The sequence below is a fragment of the Sinocyclocheilus rhinocerous genome, unplaced genomic scaffold (genome assembly GCF_001515625.1).
Source record: "Sinocyclocheilus rhinocerous isolate Xijiao unplaced genomic scaffold, SAMN03320098_v1.1 scaffold6681, whole genome shotgun sequence".
Taxonomy (NCBI): domain Eukaryota; kingdom Metazoa; phylum Chordata; class Actinopteri; order Cypriniformes; family Cyprinidae; genus Sinocyclocheilus; species Sinocyclocheilus rhinocerous.
Window position 1 is genome coordinate 1 of NW_015647487.1, and position 6,918 is coordinate 6,918.

Sequence of the window (6,918 nt, forward strand, 5' to 3'; positions counted from 1 at the left end):
ATATCGTGATATCAATTTTGGCCATATCGTCCAGCCCTAGTTGCAGCATGTAGATATGGAAATTAAGATAAATGAAGACACGTCATAATGATAAGATGTAGCCTTATGAAAAAATGAACTAAAAGTTTAGCATGGAAAAACAATATCCTTGGTTTATGTGTCCATCTAAATATCTGAAACTTAAACAGTTGAATGACAGGTAATGTGAATTCCATATCCACAAAATAAGATATTTTGAAGATGTTTCTGAAAAGCTGTTTACTTGATATTGAAACTGATATTGCATTTTGCACCGTCTAACATCAGATTCTGTGGTGAAGAGAATAACTAAAGAGGATAATGCTTTATATCCCCTCCAGTTTTACAAGAAGCCGTGAGACCCAAATTTAGAGCCATAACTTTATTGTGTTAAAGTCATTTTTATTTGGTGTTAAAGAATGGTACCGTAATCATACATTAATGGACAGAGTTAATCCTATATAATCTTATACCCAGCAAACATGCCCCTTTGGGGCCCGTGTGGCCCACTGCGGGCAAAACAATCTTGCCCACACGGCCAGCCCAATTGTGGGCCCATAACATGCCCACACTATGGGCTGGGTGTGGGCACAGTGGGGCAAGTGTGGGTACACTGTGGGCTGAGTGTGGACACTGTGGGCTGAGTGTGGACACTGTGGGCTGAGTGTGGACACTGTGGGCTGAGTGTGGACACTGTGGGCTGAGTGTGGACACTGTGGGCTGAGTGTGGACACTGTGGGCTGAGTGTGGACACTGTGGGCTGAGTGTGGACACTGTGGGCTGAGTGTGGACACTGTGGGCTGAGTGTGGACACTGTGGGCTGAGTGTGGACACTGTGGGCTGAGTGTGGACACAGTGGGGAGAATATGGGCTGGCTGTGGGCATAATGGGGGAAGTGTCACTGTGGGCTGGGTGTGGACACAATGAGGAAAGAGTAGGAATACTGTGGGCCAAAAGTATGCCCTCTATTTGTCCTAAGTAGCGTCCCAGCTGAAAATGTGTACATAGGGCCCCAGTAGACCTCACAGTATGCCCACACTTTGGAGTGAAATGTGGACATAAACCTGTGTTGGGCCTTTGTGGCCTTAACAAATAACAAAACTTTGTACCTGCAGAATGCTGCAATATTACTATTAATGCACATGCAGAATAATTGCACATGTTGAAAGTAGAAGTCATAAATTAAGAGTCATAAATGTCAAATATTTTGATTTCATTCATAAGTTATGCTACGTCCTTGGTAGAGGACATCGGGACTCAATTTCTTAAAAAAAATAAAAAGACATGAATAAACATGCATAGGCAAAAACAATTGATTTTTTAAAAATCACCAATACTTTTTTAGTTTTAAGGATTTTTTTTTACCAAACTTTGTATAAAGATGATTCTCAACTATGTTATAACAGAATGACTTGATATACCATTTTTCTTCATGCAAACTGTGTGTAAAATGGCCACAAACAGGTGTTCTCATTATAGATAATGTATCTATAAACTAAATCTAATTTGCATATTAATGTGTTTTTGGGGCAACATGTAATGAAAAAAGAAGTGTAATAATGGGAGTAATAATTGACAAGATTTTCATAATAATATATAATATTTCATAGGAATATTGAAATATATTTTCTTTCCCTAATCATTTGTTATGTCTCCCAAAATGCGTAATAAACATGCTTTTAGTCCCGGTGTCCTCATATGAGGACATGTATGAAATCAACCTCCTGTTTCGTAACAGAAATTAATATTTTGATTTGAAACCCCATAACATTTTCCTGAGATGTTGATTTATGACACAGTTTAAAAATTAGTCCGATTTAAATGACAATTACAAATTATTATCATATTTCCATAAGAGTGTCACTAAATTTATATCAGACATTTTTGAAGCCCAAGGAGAGGGAGTGGTCGTGATGAAACATCCAAACATGTAGTATCTCTGAAAAGCCCTGAATGTGCTCTGTACAGGACATCCAGACTATAAAACTGTGACATGTATAGTCTCAGAGAAATTCACTAAATATAATGTCCTCATATGAGGATGCAGGGTCTCAGGAGATTAATGCGCCCTTGCTGAATACAAATAATTTCTTAAATTAAAAAATCTTTCTGACCCCAAACTATTGAACAGTAGGATATATTGAATAGATTTATAAAACAGAACAAAGACCAATTATAACTACATCAGAACATTAAGTAGATATTATAGATAAATCAATCCCCTAAGGGGCACCAGTAGAGCTCTGCCTGATCTCTGATCTTCTGCTCCTTCCACCGTCCCAAGTCTCTTACGTTACGGAGCCACTTTAATAGAAGTTTCATTAGAAGTGAAATTTTAATAGAAGTGGCCTGGCTGCTTTTTGTTCCAGCATCTACCTGAGAAAGAAAACAACAATTACAATTTTTTTTAAAAACACGGTGGATTTTTATCATTATAGGGTGGTAACACACATTTCAGTTCAAATAACTTGTAAAAGTGCATGTAGCATCAGATGACCCTTTTAATATCCATCAGTGATCAGAGTTCAACTAAGTATCAATCACAACCGTACTGATATTCAGATCAGTCTCGTACTCATGTGATTAGATGTTGAAACATGATCCAGAGCTGCAGGAGTAATGATTACTGACTATTGATCGCGAAGATCCTCAGAGAAGAATAAAAAATGACACCAGAAGAACGGGAAGAGTGTGTCAGTGAAGGAGGTTGTGAATGTGTGTAGATGTGTGTTAGTTACAGGATCAGAGAATGACATTATGACACTCGTGCTGTTGATCAAACACATCAGACATTTTCCTCTCATCACTGTCAGTCATTCTCTGATTGAATTATAAATACTTAAAGTTCAGCCAGAAACAGTGAGTGACACATACTGAAAAGAGATTAATTCGATTTATCTTCCTATGATCGCTTGTATGAATCACAAAGCTCTTTACTGAATGCTGCCTACTTATTACATTAGAACGCCAACGATAAGTACACTTTTGATAAAACAATAAATCGCCCCGGAAGTCTTCATGAGGAGCTCCGCAAGGTGTACTCAGGCCCTGTCCCAAATGGAACATTTCATGTGCACTTGCGGTCTTATGGACTTACAATGGTTGCCGCGTGCGTCCGTTAAGTCTACGAGACCATAAGGTGTCCCGTTCGTAATTTTAGCGTTCAGAAGGGTGCTCGCCCGTTATGCGCCCTCGATCCGCACTTCTGCTGAGCCCGCACCGGGGCGAGCTCCGCAGCAGACTTCTACCCGACAGTCGAAGCGTCATTACGTCACGAAAGTGCGGACTCAGAGGAAGACCGCGAGGGTTTAGGGTGCCATTTGGGACAGGGCCTCAATCGGTGCGTTCCAAATGGGATATATCACCCTCCGAAGGGCACTTCGGAGTGAAAACAATTAGGGCTGAACGATTTTGGAAAATAATCTAATTGCGATTTTTTTTTTTTACCAATATTGCGATTGCGATTTAATATGCAATTATTTTTTAAAGCTCTTTATGTTCTGTATTATTCAACAAAGAAATAAATCATTGTATAGTATGACCAACACACTATTAGATAGATTAAACATAAATGTTCTTTTCTGTAGGCCAGGCCTATATGTTACGATGAAATTAGGTGATGCATGAATTGATATGAATGACATTTTTATTTAACAACTACAATCACAGTATATTGACTGATTTGTTGAACTTCCAACCTTGTAAGCATGTAATAATTATGACAACATAAAGCACTGACAAATAAGCCTGGTGTAAACATTAATATGAAAGTCAGTAACAAATCACAAACTAAAGTAGATTGCAGAAATAAAAAAACAAATCTGTTGCTTTACCACACTACATTAGGTCATTCAAAGTCACTGTAATAAACATATGTAAACATGTGGACTGCACTAAACACTCTCTGTTAAAGGTGCAATAGGTGATTGTCTTCAGAAACATTTTTTGTTATGCTGGTGACTTGAAGCAGCGCTGCTTAGACCGATGGGTGTGTGTCATCAAAGTACTGCAAGAGCTATAAGAGTGCGGACGTCTCCTTATGCTTTCTCGTGCCGTACTTTGATGTCATACACGATTGATCTTCAAGTCAAACACACCTCTTTACTCTCGCGTGTCACGTGACCGAGTGTAATCGCAGCCTTTGCGATTGAAAAATCACGTTTTTTCATATCGCGATATTAACGCAAATGCAATTAATCGTTCAGTCCAAAAACAATCATGGTCGCCATATTGAATTGTCGTTCCAAACCGAAGTGCTCAAAACTGGCCACTTCAAAGGGCCCTTCGGAATGAAGGATTTCGAAGGGTACAACTAATGGACACTACAAGCTCCCATGATCCTTTGCATGATGACGGCGCCTCCGTGTCGGCACGTGATGATGACGCAGAAGGGCACTTCAAGAAACATTTGTTTGGTCCCCCACACCCTTCAACCCTTCCAAGCTCTCACTCCGGAGGGTAAACCCTTTGAAGGGATTAGGGCATAGGGATGAGCCCTTCCGAATGCCTCCCGGCTGCCGCCACCATCTTGCCGTGAGTGATGCATGTCAGCCAGATAAAGGTAAAAAGGGCTGGACTAAAGAGGTCATCATCTTAATTCGTTCATTATAAAAATGACTGTAGATCCAATAAATATTGACATTTTTGATATTTGTAGATAATGATCACAGAGTAATTTCACATATAAATGATGACTGATAAATGCAAGACGGATGAACAATTCATTGCAATTTAGTTATTTCATTTTGACATCATCACAAAGTGAGCTGCTGATTTTGGTGCAGTAGATCATCTGGTTCTTCACACATAATGTTGAACTCTGTCAAAATTGCATCATTTCAGAAGTGTGTGTACGCGAGCTCAGATGTTCTACAGTCAGACTCACTGTTCTGGACCATGTCCTGCATCTTCTTCCAGACTCTGAAGGGCAGGCTTCCCAAGTAATGTGGCACATGAATCAAAGCTCCAGAAGGCGTCTGTGGATCCAGCTGTGATGAGATCTGGACTCTGGAGGAACATTCAGGATCAGAACTGCAGTGGATTTGGATCAGAAGCAGAGACAGCAGAGATACCAGCAGATCACTCACCTTTCCATTGAGACTGGAAACTCCTGCAGAACAAACACACCATTGATCATCAACAACTCAATCAATCAATCAATGATCTGAAATCAGACCTTCAGAAAGCAGACGTCACTGGCTCTCATCATCTCCTCCGTGTCTTTGATTGTGTGTGAAAGAGCTGAGATGTGTCTGTTCATCTCCTCCAGCTTCTCCTTCATCATCTGCTTCTTTCTCTCCTCTTCCTCCCTCAGTGCAGTGATTGTAGCTTCTTCTTCATCTCTGAGAAACTGATGAAGCTTCTCAAACTGCTGTTTAATCTGACGCTCTGTGTGCTCAGCTTGAGACTGAAATCAAATCACAATCACTTCAATCGTCTCCATCAACACACATCAACACAATCACATCATTCAGACCTGAGATAAACTCAGATAAAGACATATAACGCATCCAGAAGCAGATTGATGCTCGTCATTTACACAAATAATCAACTGGAGTCCATTATATTAAATATATCAGATCATAACTGTATATAGTGATCTACAGCTGTAATGAAGATGACTCTGGATTCGGTTTCCTCACCTTGATGTGTTGAACTGTTTCCTCAAACTCTCCGTTCATTGTGTTTTAGTTTCTCTTGTAATGATTTCAGTGCTGTATTGAGCTCCTCCTAGAATTAAACAACAATACATTAAACACCAGATTGCAGTGAAAAAAGAAGACAATACAGTGATATATTTCTAATGAGTTAAACCTGTATCCTGTATTCTGAGTAACATTGAGAATATCACTATATATTGTTGCAACACCGCCGCCACGACCAGTCTGACGGGGCTCATGCTTATAACAGTAGCTTGGTGGAGTAGACTCATTTAGACCAATATAATCATTTGGTTTAAGCCAGGTTTCAGTCAAGCAGAGCACATCAAATTATTGTACAATGTACAATAATGTACAAATCACATTATCCGTGATCATTTCATTTACAATAACTGCTTTGGGTGAGAGTATTTATTTATTCATTCATTCTTTTGTTTTGTGGGTTTGGTGTAAAAACAATTTTTTTTCCCGTGTGTCCTCCAAACTGACACACAAATCAGTTTAAGAAGTTCATTCATTCATCAACTCCACACGAGGTGCAAATTCCCGGCAAACTGCGTCTCACTGCAGATTCCCAGTGGTTTTAGAGGACAATGCAATAGGGCCTGGCTGCAGATATGCACTTGCTCTCTCGGACACCTATGCTTCCGCAAGTGACGTCACTTTTATTTTGTATTTTATTTTTAACTGAATCTCTCAACATTTTAAACAAGCAGCCAGGTGGTGAAGACAAGAAAAAAGAAACAAAATTGCAATGTCACTTGCAATCGCCACCTGCACTCTCCACTACCTGCGACGTCACTTGCAATCGACACAAATGAACCTGTCGCACAGATCGATGCATTTTCTGTAGCTCATCGTACTTGCCATGCACTTGCCCTCTCGGACACCTGTGCTTCCGCAAGTGACTTCACTTTTATTTTGTATTTTATTTTTAACTGAATCTCTCAACATTTTGAACAAGCAGCCAGGTGGTGAAGACAAGAAAAAAGAAACAAAACTGCAATGTCACTTGCAATCGCCACCTGCACTCTCCACTACCTGCGACGTCACTTGCAAACGACACAAATGAACCTGTCGCACAGATCGATGCATTTTCTGTAGCTCATCGTGTGACAGGAGTGAAAACTGCTCTTAAAAAGTAGCTAAGAACATGACACAATGCAACAGATAATCCACTTCCTGAAGAAGATGAAATCTGATGAATTTGTGTGTAACATGCTGTTATGAACATATACAT

At 39.8% G+C, this 6,918-nt stretch overlaps 1 long non-coding RNA gene across 1 annotated transcript; it reads right to left on the bottom strand.

The window, feature by feature from the left end:
* Positions 1–4,955: 4,955 nt before the first annotated feature.
* Positions 4,956–5,299, bottom strand: LOC107709250 (uncharacterized). Its single transcript, XR_001636473.1, has 3 exons — positions 5,195–5,299; positions 5,106–5,128; positions 4,956–5,025 (listed from the first exon to the last, which is right to left on the bottom strand). It is a non-coding gene; the product is annotated as an uncharacterized LOC107709250 (long non-coding RNA).
* Between the last annotated feature and the right edge of the window lie 1,619 nt (positions 5,300–6,918).